This window comes from Aethina tumida, chromosome 5 (genome assembly GCF_024364675.1).
Source record: "Aethina tumida isolate Nest 87 chromosome 5, icAetTumi1.1, whole genome shotgun sequence".
Classification (NCBI taxonomy): Eukaryota; Metazoa; Arthropoda; class Insecta; order Coleoptera; family Nitidulidae; genus Aethina; species Aethina tumida.
In genome coordinates, this window is record NC_065439.1 from 4,609,241 (window position 1) to 4,628,868 (window position 19,628).

Below are 19,628 nucleotides of genomic sequence, written 5' to 3' on the forward strand. Positions count from 1 at the left end.
AAACAATAACCTCCTTGTTTTTTATGCATGTGTTGCACTTCTGTGTTTTGTTCAATTAGCACGAACCTTCCAGTAAAGCGTAGGCTTGTAACGCTGCCTAATGCAGTACTAGAGTAGTCGTTCACATAATAACCTCAATCTTTGTGCATTTTTAAAAAGTGTTTTACCGCCTAGTACCTCATAATTCGCTTAAATTTTTGTCTTCTTAGATAATGCACCACAGACGAACTTTTGGAAATAAACTCAGAACTTAAAAAGGACAACTTACCTTTAGATAATACTAAAGACAATATTCCATAATAATATTACAACAATATTGTAATATTAATTATATTACAACAAAATAATCAAACTAGATGCATACTAATCAAATTCTAAAATAATATTTGTATTAAACATTCCGACAGTCCAAATTGATTCGTTTAAGCTATATCATTTATTTTCCCTTCCTTTAAAAGATTCCCGAACCAAACTCTTTCACACCATTCGGAATTCCCATAAATATTTAATCACCTCCGATTTTAATCGACAAATACGCAGTGGTAAACTACATAGACAAATGTCAAAATTTGGACAAAAAGACAAAAATATGCAAAGATATCGTTTTATATCCTGTGGATAACAATGCCATTTGTGAGGCTAAAATCCTAATGAACCCAACAAAAATCCCGGAAATGTGTGGAGTCTCAACATTCGATTGTCAAGATTACAACATTCAGCTAGAATTTCATCTAACTATGAAAGAGCATAATCTAATTACTCAGATATTATAACAACACCACAGATACCTTTTGAAGAACAACTTTCAAAACTAAAACCTTTAAAATTCAATAAATTCAACTTGGATGAACTTAAACTGGCAAAGACAAAATTAAATCAATACCAAGACCAACTTGACGACCTAATCAATGAAACAGTCATCACAAAACATTGGCCATGGTTTACTTACTTATCAGTAACTATTGTCATTACCATCATAGTTATTTATAGATGCTGCAAAATAAGAAGAAGGATCATCATCAACCGAATAACCTCTTCAAGTCAACCTCCACCACCGTCTGGACCAGCAGCGAGGATTCAACCCCTTCTTTTGAGATCACAACGAAGACGTCTCTCTATTTCGCAAGTGTGCGATCCTAATATCGAAGAAAATGAACTGTCAGAAGTGATATTTAATGACTGTTAAATTTGTGCCAGTTTAGACTATGAACTATTATAAACTTTATATTTTTTTTTATGATTTTTATTCTTTGTTAGAATAAGGCTCTTCTAAAACGGGGTTATTATATCAGATAGCTAAGCAGTTATATTGTTTATTTACGCAGTAGAATATACTATACTCCTTTGTATATTGTTAAATATTTCTTAATTGCAATTTAGATGATTATCACAAAATCATACTCTAGAATTAGAACATCTTAGTCTGTAAAATATATTTTCCTTTGTTAAATTAAGTTATAAATAAGAGTAGCTTACTGTATATTATTCACTTTAATTCATTCCAATATTAGACTTTAAGTTTATATTATGATTTCTACTTTATCAATATTATAAATAAAAAAAAATCTGTTTTTTTGACCTCATTTCAAAGAAAAACCCTCGCATTAAATGGTTAATTAGCACCCCGAAATAAATCGACTTCCATGACCTCCACGATCCCCAGACCTCAATCCTATTGAAATTCTTTGGGGTTTGATGGTTCAAATGTGGGAGAACAGTGTGCAAATACGATTTTTTTTTCATATTAAAAAATAATTGTAAACTTCATATAATAATAAAAATATTTCTAAACTTTTGTATCTAATAATAACATAAAAAATATTTGTAAATTTTATTATATAATAACATGAAAAATATTTCTATTTCATCGATAAGTTCTGTTGCCCTTGTTTATATATCTTATATCTTAAATGTATGTCGTTAAAGTTTAATTGGTCTGGTATCATGCTATGTAAAAAAATTAGATCAGATCTCCGCAGACGAGTCGGTGTATTGACAACAGAGGTAGGTTTTCTTTAAATAAGCTCATTTTCAATAATAAAAATGTATACGCTGCAAGAAAAAATTCAGTTTGTTACGTGGCACCTGAACTGGAAGTTCCAGTTATCGCATTCGCCATCAATTTTCGGAGATTTTTCAAAACATACCGATTCCTAACAGAAACTCTATTCAACGAGTTGTAAATAATTTTCTCACGCACGGTTGTATAAATCTCAGCAATCACAGGATCGAACGTCCGCCCAGACCTGAAATTTTGAACGTGAGGCACGGGGCACTTTGATTTGTGCAAGTATTGAAAACAAGCTAAATCAGCCGATTAGCCAGGTTGCACTGGACTTTAATCTTTCAAGTGCTCAAATACGAAATATACTGAAATCTAATGAATACCCTCCTACAAATTGAAATGTGGGAATGAAAATTTACCTGCCGATAAATACCGCCGCTTGGCATTTTGTGAGTCCATAACGGAAAAGGCAAATGGCGACAACAATTTTATCAGTAAAATACTTTTTACTGATGATTTGTAATTTCCTTTACACGGGCGGCACAATCCCATGGTTACGCGGTATTGGTCAAGGGTAAAATTACGAAAATTTTGTGCTGCCCGTTCCCAGTACCCCCAAAAACTAAATGTTTGGGCTGGTATTTTTGGAGATAACATAGTGGGTCCTTTTTTATAGAAGGTAATCTCACTGGGCAAAAATACCTCGATCTTCTGCAAAACCAAATTGTCCTGGTAGTCTGCCGTTTAGAATTAAACCTGGAAATGTATGGTTTCAACAGGATGGTTGCCCTGCTCACAATACGGTTCGTCTTAGAGAATATTTACGTACCATTTTTGACGAACGCGTCATTAGTGGTTACGGAAGTATTTTTTGGCCAGCTAGATCACCAGAACTTGCACCTTGCGATTTTTTTCTGTGCGGTTACCTGAAGTCCAAATTATACACTTTCCAGGGGAACAGGGCTAATATTATCAATGAATTAAGAGACCGCATAATTAATTTATTGGAAAATATTACTTCTGACACTCTGGCAAACGTCCGTGAAAATTTTTATGACAGGTTGGGGTATTGTACCACTGCGTATGGAGACGTTTTTGAACACCTTATTTAATTGTTTTTAGTTTATTTTATTTTCCAATATCTCCTCACTGTCTTCCGATAGTTCGTCGGTGATGATTGGAAGCAAAAATTCATTTTTTTCACGACTTAGTAAGGCTTGTCCTAACGCGATTAAACTTCCTTGCCCATCTCATACATGCAATTTAATTGTAAAAACTGCTTGTAAACAAATGCCATCGTGGATTCATGAAGTAGTAACGTTCCTAATTAAATTTGTGCGTAATAGTCCGTGTTAAGGCCAAAATGCCTTATATACACAAAAATTGTATTTAGTTTAATGTAATGTAACCCATTTGTGTTTATGCGCACGGAAAAGGCGCAAGAGGTACCTCTGCCGGCGTGCAACAGCGAGTCTGCCTGTAGACATGCGTGCGAGGTGCACGAATGTTACATATAATTCCTTGTTTATGCAAATAAATCCATTAAATATCAACAAATCTGTGTGTGTCAGCAGCATCGACCTAAACAAAAAGAAATACAGTCCACTTAGATGCCAGAACACAACAGTCCGAAACGGGAGGCAGAATTTGAGTTTTTTTTGATAAGTTTGCAAAGGCTCGAGTGCAAATTAATAAAGATGGTTAACTCAACATCAAGCTATTGAACGTTTGTTGTTGTGCTGGCCAACCATAGTAGCTTATTTATCTGATATGACAAGCAAAAAAGGAGAAACAAAAATACAAATTACAAATAACATTGACCCTAGAGTAAAACAAAATTCTCAGAGAACATTGCAAGACTGGTTTACAATTATTATTTCTCACGACACTAAAGCCTATGTGTACTTTTTGAAATTTATTTTAAATTATTTTAATATGCACAATGCCTTTTTTCAGTCAACGTAACCAAGGATTCATTTACTGTACAGTTTCACAGAAATGTTGCTGATCTCAATCCTGCGACGTTTCCTCAAATCTGGTTTATTAAGGCATTTCGACTGTATAACACAAATAAAACTCGATGTTTTCACCAATCATTAAGAAAATATCGATTGTGGTGAAGAAAGTAACAACATCGTCAATAATTTGCTTATTAGTTCTGAAGAACAACGAAAATTAGGAAAAGAGATTCAGTCGAATTGTTTGAAATTTTACATTTCAGCTGCTATAGCGATTTTGTCACATTTAGACACACTAAGCGACAGTGATGACTTTTTGGCAAAATTAAAAATTTTTGATCCTGAGAAAATTATCGATGACGTTTCTATCGATAATTTTAATACGGTGTTAGCTGTATCTAAAATATTGAATGTAGACATCGACAGAGAAGAGATCTTAAAAAATTATGAGATGAATATTGAAACCGAGATTGATACTGAATCTAGAACATCTGACTCCTGCTCTTACTCATCTTCAAATATTCTAGATATTCTGCTGATGAATATGTACCATCAGATACCTCAAACGACTCACAAATCAAATATAAAAATGAAGAAACCTTGAAAATTATCTTATATATTATATGGAAGTTGGGCATTTTTCAAGACATTTATTTGAATTGAATAAAGAAGAAGACATTCTGAAAATGAATATTATCCTTGTGTAACCTGTCTTTGCTATTTTAAAAAATCATATTTATGGGGCACAGAAAAAAATGTCGGGTGCTGAAGTGTGCAGACCCACATCCCACGCACACCTGCACCAAATCAAGGATCAAGGAGGATGTCCCAGGTGGAGAGGCGGACACAACAACAGCGCCCGACCGGAGTCCAACCACAGCCACAGGAGAACTACTGGCAGAAGAGGATGGCCTCCAAGACAACAGTACAAAACCAGGAGCACCAAGAGCAGCGACTCACACCCGAGAACTTCCCACCCTTGCCGACGAGGAGAGAGGAGAACGGAATCATCGAACCGGCTAAGCCAATCGCCCAACCTGGTGTGGTTCAAAATGATCTAATAAATATCTTTTCAGAGTTCGGCCAGCTGAGCGGAAAGGTCAAACTCGGGGGGTCTTCGACGTCTCCGCAAGGACCAGTCATCCGCAGAGAAGTTTATGGTCTTCATGGCAAATATAACATCCAAGATTACGCTCAAACACTCAGCGGCAAGTCTATTTTTTCAACCATTGATCTTGTGCGAGCGTTCAACCAGATACCAGTCGCGGAAGAAGATATTCCGAAGACCGCCATCACCACATCGTTTGGACTGTTTGAATTCAAATTTATGACGTTTGGACTACGTAATGGAGCTCAGACGTTTCAGCGTTTCATCGACGAAGTACTCCAAGGTCTCGAGTTTTGTTTCGCCTATATTGATGACATTCTTGTGGCGTCATCATCTCATGAGGAGAACCTACGACACCTGGTGATTTTATTCAAATGCCTAAAGAGTGGTGATAAATCCAGGAAAGTGTGTATTCGGTAAATCCGAGGTGAAATTCCTCGGCTACCTAGTATCAAACACGGGCACTCGTCCATTACCCGAAAAGGTTAGCGCAATTCGTAGCTTCCCGCAGCCACACACCGTGAAGCAACTTCGGCAGTTCAACGGCATGACAAACTTTTACAGAAGTGGCACATATTCAAGCACCGCTAAATCAACTTCTACAAAGGTATCGAAAGAGGAAAGACGCCTGTTAAGTGGACACCAGAGGCTGTCCAGGCTTTTGAAGCTACAAAGGGGTGCCTAGCGCAAGCTACACTCCTTGCTCATCCTACATTGGGTGCACTGTTGACAATATTCACTGATGCATCGGACTTTGCGATTGGTGCGTCCTTGCAACAAAAAATCGATGGTGACTGGCAACCGCTAGAATTCTTCTCGAAGAAGTTGAGCCCTGCTGAAATGAAATACGAAGCCTACAATCGAGAATTGCTACCAAGCCGTAAGCTATTTTCGCCACATGGTCGAAGGAAGAGAATTCTCAATCCATACTGACCACAAACCAATCACTTTCGCATTCAGAAAAAAGGATCACCAGTGCTCGCCACGTCAATTTCGTCACCTGGACACTGGAGAATACAATGTTGTCGCGGATACGTTCTCGCGAGTAGAGGAAGTTCATAGTATCTTCGATTATGAACATTCCTAATTCAACGGCCACAGTATGTTGCGATGTGTCGACACGGACAGCAAGTTCCTTCATCACGAACAGTTCACCGATTGTCGCATCCCGGAATCAAGGCCACGGTTAAGCTGGTAACTCAACGATTCGCGGTCTTAAAGGTACTGCAGTCGCTTTAGTCTATGTACAGTCGTTACGTCTACCACGAGAGTTCCTAGGAAACTTCCAGAAGGGAAACACTGAAAACGCCGCCGTCTATATAAAGGAATTGAGCCAACATATGCGTAACCTTAGACCAACGAGTGGAAGCCGTCATGGTAATACGAAGATTTTCGTCTTTAAGGATCTCCACACGGCAGACCAAGTGTTCCTGCGCAATGATGGTCCTAAAGCACCATTACAACCGCCATATGAGGGACCGTACAAGGTGATTGATCGGAACAAACAGACATTCACCTTGGACATCCGCGGACGTCATGTCACGGTGAATGTAGATCGTCTTAAACCAGCACATACTCTCTCAGAGAATATCCCAGAGGAATATTTGCATACCGATGTGGGAAATACGTATATTTTTGTACCAGATAGACCAGCAACATTGGACACTACGGTCCAACCAGGCCCGTCCAGTGACAATTCCAAGAGGAACAAGGATACAGTGATACAGCCCGATTCCAGTCAAGACACACGACAGGAACCAAATCAACAACATGCGTTACCAGTACCAACAGGAACAAGTTTACGCAGATCGAACAGAAGAGTTCGATTCGTAGATAGGTGCCAAGCCGGGCTTAAGAAATTATGGGAAAATTTCAGTAACCTAGAAGAAAAATTACTGGAGAGTATGAAAGAGAGACTAATGGAAGACACTAGTAATATAAAGACTGATCTAATGGAGAGAAATATACGAGAACGTTCTCAGCAAGTAAACGAGGATGTTCGATATTTGCAACAAAGGTTGGAGGAAATCACTCAACAGTTAGAACAACAAGGATAATAAAATTGAGGCACGACCATTACATGACAAACAACGTTGTCATCAGGAAACAACCTGAACACTTAAGAGAATTGATGTTGAGAAGAAACCTGTTGAACCACCAACATTTAAAGGTAAATTTCCATGGGCAACATTTCTTTTACAGTTTGAAGCGGCAGCCCTGGCAAATGGTTGGAATGACGTTGAAAAGACAACGCAGCTAATTCTGGCACTGCGGGGAGATGCTGCCGATGTGCTATTGCAAATGTCTGCCTTGGAAAGAACAAATTACGTACACTTGGTGAACCGGTTAGAAATGAGATTTGGGCAAACACATTTGGAGTATAGTATAGCATTCATCGATGGATTAAGAGACCGAGAAACTAGCAGGGCTAAACCGTCCTCGTCGGAGTGCTCAAGCATTAGCTTCAAATCCGATTCATCACAGGAGGTCGAACACAACACTATATAGGATAACGAATTTCAATTTTTTGTTTTCAGCATTTAATCAAGAAAAAACTTTCCACCAAATTTTAAACTGTCATGTTATTTTATGAGGAAAAGAAAATAAATATAAAAGGTCAGTTTCACATTTACTATAAACTAATTTTGCATGGTATCATACCGACTGTGTGTTTTTGGTACAATTACAACTGTTCAATTTTGTATTATAAAAATATAAATTGTCATTAATATGTGGGTAAGCAAATATTGAGCAAATGTTAAATTTTATTTTATCGTACTAAAATATATCTCACAAATCTTACTGGACAATTATTTTTGGGTATATTTTTACTTCCAAGGTACCTTTTCTGTTTAAATGTTGTCATAATTTGTATCAATCTACAATATTTGCCACTCACAATAAGTTAGAACATAATTTATATTATACTATATTTTTAACTTAACTATTATACAAAATTATTTTAATAAATTGAAAAACTAATATGTTTTCAGTACTTAACCAAGAAACTGAAGAACTGAAGAAAGAAAATTAATTGAATCAGAAATGTAAATATAAAAGGTCAGTCCCACATTTACTATAAACAAATTTTGCATAGTATGATACCGATTGTGTGTTTTTAAAGGCACAATTAAAACCATTTTGTTTTGTATTGTAAAAATATAAATTTTCATTAATATATGGTTAATATATAGATAACTAAATGGACATATAGACAGGAACTAATTCCAACAAACGTCGACCAATAAACCCGAACAACTATATATATGAAAACTATAATCACGACAGCTTCAACCTTTACAATCTACAATATTTTTCTCTAACAATAATTGTGTATGAATGTGACTGTGACGGATACAAGATTTGGCAAAAGTGCTTTCAAAATTGAGTCTCAATTTAAAGAAAAAAGAACAGTCAGAAAAAAACGAATGGTTCGATTATGAACATATTGATGAACCTATTCAGTCTTTTGAAATGCAGAGTTCACTTTTATAACACAATGATTGATGCTATTATTTTCGACACCGAATATCGATTTAAAGTGCTCAATGAATATTTTGAACAATTTGGTTTTATTTATGATATCAGTTATTTAAATTCTATATCAAAAGACCTTCTCAAGTATTGTAATGATTAGGTACAATAGACAACAGCCTTTCGAACTATATGAAGAACTCCAACTTTTAAAAACGAATTCACTAGACTCTATCAACGACGCGAAACAACTCATTCAGTACATTTTAGAAAATAATTTGAAAGAAATATATTCAAATGTTTATATAACAATTAGAATCATGCTCACAGTTCCCGTCAGTACAGCTTCCGCTGAGAGAAGCTTCTCAATGTTAAAATTGATTAAGACATACTTGAGAAACACGATGAGTCAAGAGGGACTATCTGCGTTATCAGTTCTATAAATTGAAGCTGAAATAGCGGCTAGTGTTAGCTATGACATAATGGTGAAAAAGTTCAGTGAGGCCAAAAGTCGAAAAGTTCGTCTATTTTAATTTCTATTTGTGTAATTTTTGTCATCATTTGATTAGCAATAAATCTCGTTATTTCATACATTAGTTTAACTATAATTCGACTTATGTAAATTAACGTTTTCTTGACTGGGAAAAAAGGAGGCTTTCAAAGAACTGAAGAAGTCCACCCAGATCGAGGAACGAGAACGTAGCATGCGTTATAAATAACGTCAGTGTTTGTTTTCATGAAACAAATTGCCTAAATTATATGTCCAATCAGTAAACATCAATAGTTTAAGAAGATCAATTCATTTGGCAATTTTGAAATATGAAGGAAATGCTATAACAAATTAACAACCATCACTGCAACTGTTTGAATAAACTGAAACCAAAAACCATTGCACGTATATTAATGCACCCAGTAATAACATACTCCAATGTTTGAGGAGCAGCAGGTTATAAACCTTAAATTATCACTGTTGCAAATTATGCGATTTATGATTTAAAAAACAAAACTGACAACTTCTTATCTGCTTAGCAGATTTTTATGTTTTTAAGAAATGGTGTCCAAACTTTATAAAGTTTTATGGTTACTTATTTTCTATTCTGATGATATTATTTCTGTATTTGTAGATCTCAATTGCTGCAACGATATTCACTTGTTGAGGTTCATGGAATTTCATGTTTCCACAGGTCCAGTATGTTCAGTTTTAAATATTCATCTCATTGAACATTCTTCAGATGGATGCGAACTTTTTATCGTATATTATTGTACAAAAATTCTTCAGTTAACTAAAGTTAGAACTATAGATGAAGAGAATTGAAAGAATCCTTGGATGTCAGACCACATGCCACACCACACCTGAGACAAAATTAAATAATCTTCAGTCAATATTTTGTGTGGGAGATATTTTGGTCCTCATTGAATATTTTGTTTAGTAATTCAGAAATCACAAAATAATAATAAAATAGTTTAGACTATTTTAATTTGATTTTCGTGATTTGCACGTGACCACTATTAGATTTTATTTTCTACTAGTGCAGGTTCACACAATAGGATTCAAATTTAACAAGTTCTACAGGGTTTCCCAGAATATGTGGGCAATCTTCTGGATTCAGATAGAACACATAAAAATAATAGGACAAGTTCCCACAATTTTTTCCTACGACCTTCCTTCCGTTTGTTTTTAAATAACTTGAAGTGTGATAATAGGTGGAATAGAATAATTTTTAATATGATTGTAACTAAGTAAGTCTCCTTAACATGGGCAGCCTAAATTACATTCGGCCTATTTAGTTTGACAGGGACGAATTAGACATAACACATTAATTCTATTTTTTACATCCTGTATGATAAAGGCACAATATTTTTAAACAGCATAATCCTTAAGTTAAAAATAGGTACGTTTACAAAAATATTATTGATATTGTGAAGCTAATTTAGAAATTAAGTTATTAATTTTGAAAAATATATGAATAAATTTAAAAATATTAGATTAATTGAAATTTATATATTTTTTAAATATGGTTAAATAAGTATTAAAATTTGAGACTTTCAAAATTCCATTAATTTGGAATCTTTGTTTAAAATTTTGAACATGTTGTTCAAAAATTATTGAAAAATATCTAAACTACCTGGTATTTTATAAATTAATTTTTAATTATAATTTGGTCGTGTTCTGATTTTCTGTAAAGCATTTGGATTATAATAAATTATTTAATAATTATTACCATAAACAATGAAAATAAAATAAAATAAAATAATATTTCATTAATTATGCTTTTTACTTTGACCTTTGTTTTGAAGAGACCTGTATGAGTTGCTTGTGATAAATATTCCTAAATAATATTCGTTTAAGTTAACCGTGAAGAAATCAGTATCAAAAATTTACATTTAAACATGCTTAAAGTAACATAAAAGACCTATAAATAATTAAAAATTAATAATAATAAAGAAAGGAGGAAAATCAAATCACTAAATTGTCTTGAAAAGTATGGTACCACTTTTTAAATATGATTTTCATAATTTTACATAAGAAATTAGTGAACAAAAATCATGCATCACAAATAATATTAGGCAATTTAATTATTAATTAAACAAAATGTACTGAAGAGAAAAAGAAAAAGATTTGTTTATTGAAGTCACCAATACTATACACAATAAATTATCACATTAATATATTTAAGTCATAGTTTAATATGATGCATCGTATTTTATAAATATGAAATAATATATCACCCAGTTTAACACCAATAAATTCTTATAAATTGTTATTTATAGTGGTTACACATGGCATAAAACTAAATGATAACCTCTTGCAGTACTCACAAAAATTATTGTGGATCTAGTGTAAAGTTGGGACTGAACACAAGTTTAATACATTGTACCTTAAGAGCAGATTAATGAGAATTATTGATTGTATACTATATTTCACTTTTATATCATATATCCTATTTTGATGGTTGTTGTAAGTTACATCTTAATCAATAACTCCACATATTGTAAGATGAATTTATACTGACCTAATATTTTGATTTCAGACTCGTTGGAATATGGATAAACACAAATAGAGGTTCTAAGGAATCCTAAATTTAAGCACCAGCTTATTTTGTCAATTATTGCCACCAGTGTTTTAAATCTTACTATAAGTTTACAAATACGTTTATTTGCTTTAATAGAGTTTTATAAATTTTTGAATTTAAATTTTTTGAAAATTAAAATGATTTAGAATGAACAATATTACAATATATTATATATATATATATATATATATATATATATATATATATAATATATATGTTATATCTGATAGATAAGCATATTCTATTGTTTATCTACGCATTAGAAATATGATACTTCTTTATGCATTGTTGAATATTTCTGAGTAGAATACCTTAGTTTGTAAGATATTGTTCTTTGTTAGTATAAGTTATATACCGTACGAAAAATGCTCTTCGTGTCTGGATGTTGTAAGAGATGGATGCACGACAAAGAGAGAAAAGTTTTGCCCGGTAGTAAGAATCCCTACTCTCAGAGACAATGCGCCGTGCTGGTGCGCGCCGGCGCACAATGTAAATTAATCTTTGCGAATGCATTTAGTAACTCTCCGTATGCGTAGGGATGTAGTTCGAGTTCTTCGGATGCTCCATTTAAATTCCGTAACTTTGTATAATTTTCAATCTGTAAAATGAAATATTTTTTGAGGGTATATCAAAAACAAAAATAAGTATTCTAAAAATAAACTACTTTTTTCAAAATAAAAATGTATCCCAAAAATTAAATAAAATATACTAAAAACAACGTCTGCGGAGACGAACCGCATGCTAAACGCAGCAAAACCAAATGATCCCCTCCAGTCAGTTAGGCCCGCCCACATAATTGCATGTATATCTTTCCTTTTTGTTTACAAAGGGGTATTGATGTTCCGTCTCAATATGCGAGTAGACACGCTCATCATTTTTGATACGGTATAGGAGTACAATACTGTATCGCAATGATTATTATTCTTACTCTCATTCTGATTGTTATTCCAATTCCATGTTTAATAAGTATTTTGTATTTTAACTTTCTGTTCAACTAAATATAATAACAAATTGTATAATTAAAATAGTTAAAAAAGTTTTTAAAAAAATAAATAAGTGTAGTGATTCGCAACAAATTTGGCGACGAGGATGGGATATCTTCAACAATAGCCAGAAGAAGATCATACGTAATCGACTCAAGCAGCTTTTGGTGGAAGAATCCTTTGAAGACAACGAATCTCGCACAAGATGTCCAGAATACTGTAAGTCGATTCCTTTTCTTACCATTCCTTATTTTTACTCATAATTGATATAGTTTATTCGTATTTAACTCGTTCTATTATAATTCTATAACAATGCTTGATTCAACTAGTGAAGGAATGCCTACATATAAATTGACTGAATTGTTTTCTCTTATACCCGAATATGATGGTGATCAAATTTTATTAAGTGCTTTCATAAATTCTTGTAATACTGCTTTGGAGTTATGTGAAGGTAAACAAGATATTTTATTAACTGTCCATATCAAAAATAAATTACGTGGTCGTGCTTCTCAACTGATATACTCTAGAAACATTAATAATTGGCGAGAAATTAAAATTTTATTAAATACTCATTTTGGTGACAGTCGTGATTTAAACTCTTTAATTCATGATTTAAATAGGATTAGACAGGGACCAAATGAAAATCCATTAGGTTTTATTCACAGAATCAATGCACATAACGCAAAATTGCATAGTTGTATAAACACTCAAAATCTTTCGCGTGAGCAAAAGGAAAGTCAATGCACCATGATTGACAATATGTGCCTTGATACACTCCTTACCGGTCTAGATAGTAAATTAGGGTCAATAATACGTGCAAGTAATCCGCAAGACCTTGTTGAAGCAGCAATTCGTATAAAACGCGAATGTCAACTAAACTACCTGGAAGCCTCTAAGTCACCTAACAAGAATCAAAATTATTTACAAAATAAAAATGCAAAATCTAAATTTTGTAATTATTGCAAAAAATCTGGTCATTCAATTAACGAATGTAGAAACAAAAATAATAATTCACAAACAAGCCAAATTAATAGAACGCATTCTAATTATAATTATAACAATAATAATAACAATTATCAAAGGAATCCCTATAACTCAAATAATCCGAATAATCAAGCTCGTTACAAACCAAACTATAATTCAAATCATTTTAATCCTAGTTATAAAAAACCTCAATTTAATCAATCTAATTCCAATAATCAGAGCAATAACTACTCAAGAAATACAAATGCTTTAAACAGACAACAGGAGTGCACGATGGGCGATGTAACTCCTTCAACATCAAAAGCCCAACCAAATCAAATCAGAACAGAAAGAACAACGTTTTAAATACACTTTTCCATTATAATAATAATCCAAATAAACATAATAATTATAATATTAAAAATAATTCCCATGAACGTAATAATATATATTCTCATAAAAAAACTCAACAAATAAAAAATTATCGACATCATGAACAAATAAATAAATCTTATGACCAAAAGTGTCAAATAAATAATAATGAATATAATAATGAATATAATAATAAAAATGTCGTAGTAGAAAATGAATACTATGGTGAAAGATATTACAACGTTGAACCTGACTATTTTTATGAAAATTTTGAAGGTATCAATGAAAGCTGTAATAATGAGCCAAATAGCGACAACTTTTTAAATAACAATGATGATGCAACTTATGTTAATGCTTTGAATGAGAATGAAATACCCAATATTACGGTTTCCTTAAAGAAGGATTCGTATAATAAAATCATTAATAAACCTTACATTTACTATATAACATTTAAATCTGGGAATAATATTACAATAGATTATAAAATAACAATTATGAAACCCAATTTTTATAAAAATGCTGAAATATATTCAACTAATGAAACTAAATACAATGAAGAAGAATTAATCGAACTATTAAAGAAAAGTGAAGATAAATATATTTCAGAATTAAAAATCGAATATAATGATAAAATCATAAATGATAATATAAATAAAATATACGCTGTTCTAAATATAAAAGAAAATAAAATAATTTTACCAAAACTCATAAAAAAGGCTACTATGATGAATCATAATGATCAAAATAATTTGAAATTTGTAATAGGAAAATTTTTAAATGGAAATTTTAAATTTTTAATTGACACCGGTTCAACAATTACAATTGTGAAACCCTATGTCATAAGCAAAGATACAACAATTCAAAAAACGCACACAATAGTTACAAGTGTGAATGGTGCTTTTACAGTTGATAAAAAATGTGAATTTGATATATTTAATGACACCTACGATGTTTACATTCATGATTTAAATTTAGAATTTGATGGAATTTTTGGAATAGATATCTTAAACTATTTTGGAGCAACAATTGATCTTAATGAAAATGAAATCTTCTTTAAGAAAGTTGATTATTCAATACCTTTATACAATAATGAATCGTACGAAAATTGTCAAAAATCAGTAAACGTAGTAATTTCTCCAAGAACGGAACAAATTATAAAATTAAAAACAAATTCAAAAGTTAAAGAAGGTCTATGTTTAAAACAAACCATAAATAAAAACCTATTATTAGCTGAAGCAATTGTTAAAGTAGAAAACGGACATTTTTTAACAACAATTTGTAATACAAGTGAAGATGAAATAGAAACAAAAATCAATCCGATAGAAATTATAGAATTACCAAATATTAATCACATTAATAACCTTATCAAAAAAATAAACAGTAACAATATTACAACACCTAAATCTAGAAACGATAAAATTCTTGATCAATTAAGACTAAAACATTTAAACGAAGAGGAACAAAATTTAATAGAAGACTTATGTTTAAAATATAACGACATATTCTATATAGATGGTGATAAATTATCATTTACTAATGAGATTAAACATTGCATTGACACAGGAAATGCAAAACCAATATACACAAAATTGTATCGATATCCACATATCCATAAAACCGAAGTAAAAACTCAAATTGACCAAAATATCATTCAACCCTCTATATCTCCCTGGTCCTCTCCAGTGTGGGTAGTTCCGAAAAAACCTGATGCTAGTGGAAAAATTAAATGGCGTGTAGTCATTGATTATAGAAAATTAAACGAAATTACCGTCTCAGATCGTTACCCTTTACCAAACATTTCTGATATTTTAGATCAACTAGGTAAATGTTCTTATTTTACAACTCTAGATCTTGCTAGTAGTTTTCATCAAATAGAATTAAATAAAGAAGATATTCCTAAAACAGCATTTACAGTTGAAAATGGTCCCTATGAATATGTTCGTATGCCATTTGGATTAAAGAACGCTCCTTCTACTTTTCAAAGAATGATGGATCATATAATGTCTGGTATTCAAAATGAAAAATGTTTAATTTATATGGATGATATTATTATTTACTCTCCTACTTTAGAAGAACATATACAAAGATTGAACGAAGTTTTTAAACGATTACAAAAGTATAATTTAAAATTGCAACCAGATAAATGTGAATTTCTTCGTAACGAAGTTTGTTATTTAGGTCACATTATTACTTCAGATGGATTAAAACCAAATCCTGAGAAAATTCACGCTGTTCAAAACTTTCCTCAACCTACTAATGTTAAAGAAATTCGAACATTCCTTGGTTTAACTGGTTATTACCGCAGATTTATTCCTAATTATGCTAAAATTATAAAACCTTTAACAAATCTCTTAAAAAAGGATATTAATTTTGATTTCGACAGAAAATGTATTGATTCATTTAATCAATGTAAACAACTGCTTATCTCTTCTCCAATATTACGCTATCCAAACTTTGAAGAAGAATTTATACTCACAACTGATGCTTCTGCATATGCTATAGGCTCAGTACTTTCTCAAGGTCCTATATCAAAAGATTTACCAATCGCTTACGCATCAAGAACGTTAAGTCCCGCAGAAATTAAATATTCTGTAATTGAAAGAGAACTCCTTGCAATAATTTGGTCAGTAAAACATTTCCGTCCATATCTCTATGGAAGAAAATTCAAACTTATCACAGATCACAGACCTTTAACATGGCTTTTCTCAATAAAAGATCCGGGTTCAAGACTAGCTCGTTGGCGTTTAAAATTAGAAGAATATGATTATGAAATTATTTACAAACCAGGAAAAATAAACCGAAACGCAGATGCTTTATCTCGTATTAAAATTGAAAATATTAACGCTATGGACAATAATGATGAAAATGATAATCTCAGTGAAACAACTGAAATAGCTCCTGAATCAACAAAAGAAGAATATAAACGATTTATTGAAATAACAAAAACTGAATCTATAATAGACTTTTCAAAAATTTCATATACCAACAATCAGATATTAGACAAACAACATAAAAATGTTGTAGTATTTTTTCAAAAAGGAAATATAAATAAACTTCAAGAACAAATAATGGATGATTTCTTAAATTATAATGAAGATTTCTCAACAACGAAACTAAATACCGTCTGTAGTTCGTCAGTACCTAATAGACGATATTTCATAATTGCAATTACAAATGAAAAAGAAGACATACAAAGACAAATTTTTAAAATTCTTTACGAAAACAAAGATATATTTTCTGAAGATAAAACGTACTATTTTGAAAACCTCAATGAAATTAATATAGCAGAAATACTCTCCTTTATATTTGCCGATGACGAAATAAACTTTATAATCTGTAAAAATATAATTATAGAACCAAACGTTGATGAACGTAATACTATTTTAGACAACTTTCATAATGGAAAAAATAATCTTCATAGGGGAATTAATGAAACCTTGCGAAGAATCAAAGAAAAATATTATTGGAAAAACATCCAAAAAGACGTCGAGAATTACGTGAAATCTTGCGAAGTATGTAACAGAACTAAAAGTAACCGACAGAATACAGACCAACCTCTTGTGATAACTGAAACTCCTAAAACAGCTTTTGAAAGATTAAACATAGATATTTTGGAAATCCCAAAATCCAATTACATCTTAACTATCCGCGACGAATTAACAAAATTCACACAAGCATATCCTTTAATGAACAAGTCTGCAAAGCAAATTGCATTAACACTGTTACTATATTTTCAACACTATGGTATTCCTCTCCGAATTCATTGTGATGCTGGAAAAGAATTTAACAATAACACCATAAAAGATTTAGCCAAACTATACAATTTCAAATTAACTTTTAGCTCAGTGGCACATCCGCAAAGCAACGGATCACTAGAACGATTCCATTCAACTTTGATCGAAATGATAAGAATCTTTAAAATAGAAAATCCCGATGAACATATCTTAAATGCTCTGCCTTATGCTGTAATCTCCTATAATAATACGAAAGTGAAAACAACTGGCTTTACGCCATATGAATTAATTCTAGGACATACCAGTAGTCGAAACCCAGAAAATTATTACAATGAGTCACAACTGATAAGTAAATATGCGAATGAATTGAAAAATAAAGCTAGTTACCTTAATAAACAAGCCAGATTAAATATTGAGAGATCAAAGGAAAAAGCAAAAATTAGATTCGATAAACATGTAAACTATCCTAATACTTTCGAAGTAAATCAAAAAGTATGGTTAAAAGAGAGCCAGATAGGAAATAAACTAAAAGATAAATATCTAGGTCCATTTACAATAAAAAGAATTGTACTCCCAAACTCTGCTGTCATATCAAATGATCAATATGAAACCCAAGTCAATTTTGATAGATTAAAATTATATACCGAAAGAATTAAAGAAAATTAACAATGACCTTTGTTACAGGATTGCCCTAATACTCTTATCAAAATACCAAAATATAATAACGGAAAACTTCAAAATAATCCCATTAAATCATACTCTAGGAATATATTATCACTACGAACAAAATATTAAGATCTCGAATGATCAATGGAAATTAATTGTGTACAGAAATATTGACTTTATAAAAGATGCTTTTGATAGAAATGAAATAATTTTACAAACTTTAAAAGACTCCTTAGATACTCAGTATGCACGAATGTTATACTTTGTTGCTGAAATTAGACCTCACACTCTTGTATTGGATAGAATTATTAAACAGATTAAAGACAAATTTAATGAAATTAAATTAGACACAGAACATTATTCGAAAAGAAATAAAAGAGGATTAATTAATGGTATTGGTGCCGTTTGGAAAACCATCTCAGGAAACTTAGACGCATCAGTTGGTGAATATTATGATAAATGCATTAACCAAATCAAAAAAGATGAAAAACATATCGAAAACTTAATGAAAAATCAAATACTAATTACTACTTCAACAATTAAAAATTTCAATTATACTATTCAAAAACTCCAAATTGACGAAGAAACGTTTAACAATGATATAAAAATTATTGATATTATGATCTCTAACATAACCGACAATATGAATCTACTTGAAGCAAAAATTAAAGTTTTCAATCTCTGCGAACAATTATTAGAATCTTTTATTTTTATCAATGGAGAACTTGACGATATTATAAATAGTATAACTTTCGCGAAAATAAATGTTGTGCATCCTTCTGTAATACAGCCTCTAAACCTTTTAGATGAACTCTCAAAGATAAATTCAGAATTAAGAAAAGATAGCTTACCTTTAGATAACACCAAAGAAAACATTCCAAAATTTTTAAACATTATTAAATTAGATACATATCAATCGAACTCTAAAGTAATTTTTGTACTAAATATCCCAACAGTCCAAATAGATTCGTTTAAGCTGTATCACTTATTTTCCCTTCCATTAAAAGATGATCGAACTAAACTTTTCCATACTATCTTAAATTCCCATAAATACCTAATCACATCCGATTTTAATCGACAGTATGCAGTAACAAATGACATAGATAAATGTCAAAATATAGACACAAAGACGAAAATATGTAAAAACATTGTCCTATATCCTGTAGATAATAATGCCATTTGTGAAGCTCAAATTTTGATGAATCCAAGAAAAATTCCAGAAACATGTGTAGTTTCAACCTTTGACTACCAAGACTACAATGTTCAACCTCTAAATACTAATAAATGGTTA